We start from the raw sequence: 2,338 nt of genomic DNA, 5'->3' as shown, positions 1-2,338 counted from the left end.
CTTTCTCCATCTTATTCATAATAACTCTGCAACTAAATTCATATTATGCTAAGCATAATTTATTCGATAACACTTGCATATTAGAACAATTCAACATTACATGCCTTACTTACAAGTAAAATACTAGACCATCAACTTTTTATTTTATAGTCCAACAACCGCTCAAGAAAATAGATTTCAAACTTAAATACTAGACCATCAACTTTTTATTTTATAGTCCAACAACCGCTCAAGAAAATAGATTTCAAACTTGAGAGAAAAAACATCAACTTTTTATTTTATAGTCCAACAACCGCTCAAGAAAATAGATTTCAAACTTGAGAGAAAAAAAATCAACTTTTTATTTTATAGTCCAACAACCGCTCAAGAAAATAGATTTCAAACTTGAGAGAAAAAAAATCAACTTTTTATTTTATAGTCCAACAACCGCTCAAGAAAATAGATTTCAAACTTGAGAGAAAAAAAAATATATTGAGTAGGAGTTAAAAATGTTGCATTTTTTTAGAAAGGGCATTTGGTCTAGTGGTATGATTCTCGCTTAGGGTGCGAGAGGTCTTGAGTTCAATTCTCGGAATGCCCCTATGTTCATTTCTCAGCAACAGCACCCTTTTAATATCCCTATTTAATTATTCTTTTTTCGCATTATCGCAAACCCATGGATTTCATTAACAAAGAAAATAAATACATTCCATAAACAACTTAATATACAGTCCATAATAAGGGCATTTGGTCTAGTGGTATGATTCTTGCTTTGGGTGCAAGAGGTCATGAGTTCGATTCTCGGAATGCCCTTCCAAAAGAAAAAAATGACAATTTTGAAAGAAAAAAAAACCAAAAAAAATAAAATAGTTTAGATATCAACGTTGTCCACTGTCGTCACAATCTTTTTAAGAAAGATGAGCCCGAATATACTAGTTTTATAGATAAAAGAGAGTAATGTCCAAGCGAGAGGACTTATTGTAAGTAAAGAAAGCAATCTAGTGGAGAAAGATGAGCCCGAATATACTTATATAAGGATTATTGTATCATTATGGCTATGCCAGTTTTATAGATAAAAGAAAGTAATGTCCCACAAGCACATATATAAGGATTATTGTATCATTATGGCTATGCCAGTTTTATAGATAAAAGAAAGTAATGTCCCCGAGAGGACTTATTGTAAGTAAAGAAAGCAATCTAGTGGAGAAAGATGAGCCCGAATATACTTATATAAGGATTATTGTATCATTATGGCTATGCCAGTTTTATAGATAAAAGAAAGTAATGTCCCACTTATATAAGGATTATTGTATCATTATGGCTATGCCAGTTTTATAGATAAAAGAAAGTAATGTCCCACAAGCACATATATAAGGATTATTGTATCATTATGGCTATGCCAGTTTTATAGATAAAAGAAAGTAATGTCCCACAAGCACATATATAAGGATTATTGTATCATTATGGCTATGCCAGTTTTATAGATAAAAGAAAGTAATGTCCCACAAGCACATATATAAGGATTATTGTATCATTATGGCTATGCCAGTTTTATAGATAAAAGAAAGTAATGTCCCACAAGCACATATATAAGGATTATTGTATCATTATGGCTATGCCAGTTTTATAGATAAAAGAAAGTAATGTCCCACAAGCACATATAGAGAGGACTTATTGTAAGTAAAGAAAGCTTTATAGATAAAAGAGAGTAATGTTTATAGATAAAAGAGAGTAATGTCCAAGCGAGAGGACTTATTGTAAGTAAAGAAAGCAATCTAGAGTAATGTCCAAGCACACACAAGCACATATAGAGAGGACTTATTGTAAGTAAAGAAAGCTTTATAGATAAAAGAGAGTAATGTCCAAGCGAGAGGACTTATTGTAAGTAAAGAAAGCAATCTAGAGTAATGTCCAAGCACATATAGAGAGGACTTATTGTAACTAAAGAAAGCAATCTAGTAGTTATACTGCTACTTATGGAGAGAGAATTTGATGAATTCCACAAAAGATAAGAGCTCATAGGATGGCGGTAGCGTCCGATGCATATGACGGAACTTCTTCACAATTGCAATATATGACCAATGAATATTATTGTCATTTATAGCTTCTATCACAATAATATAAAATTTGGGGTCAAAGCCTATATGGGACTGAAAAGACCATTCACCACAAGCTTGTAAATTAAATTATATCTACCACCTCTGAAATTTTCCGCGGCAAACCTTCCAACAGCTTGTACTTCTTATCATTGACATCCTTAATTGGAACTAGATTTTAAGGCAAATCTTCTCGTGAATACTTTGGAGTTCAATATTTATAGTTGGAGAACGCTATTCAAATTGATATGGTCGAATCTTAC

At 31.9% G+C, this 2,338-nt stretch overlaps 2 non-coding genes across 2 annotated transcripts; both read left to right on the top strand.

Moving 5' to 3' along the window:
* The first annotated feature begins 508 nt into the window (after nucleotides 1-508).
* Nucleotides 509-580, top strand: TRNAP-AGG. Its single transcript has one exon. It is a non-coding gene; the product is annotated as a tRNA-Pro (tRNA).
* A 140-nt stretch (nucleotides 581-720) lies between these two features.
* TRNAP-UGG lies at nucleotides 721-792 on the top strand. Its single transcript has one exon. It is a non-coding gene; the product is annotated as a tRNA-Pro (tRNA).
* Nucleotides 793-2,338: the final 1,546 nt, after the last annotated feature.

The sequence above is a fragment of the Cucurbita moschata genome, unplaced genomic scaffold, assembly GCF_002738365.1.
Source record: "Cucurbita moschata cultivar Rifu unplaced genomic scaffold, Cmos_1.0 Cmo_Scf00125, whole genome shotgun sequence".
Classification (NCBI taxonomy): domain Eukaryota; kingdom Viridiplantae; phylum Streptophyta; class Magnoliopsida; order Cucurbitales; family Cucurbitaceae; genus Cucurbita; species Cucurbita moschata.
This window is presented reverse-complemented; position numbering and strand designations above follow the sequence as displayed.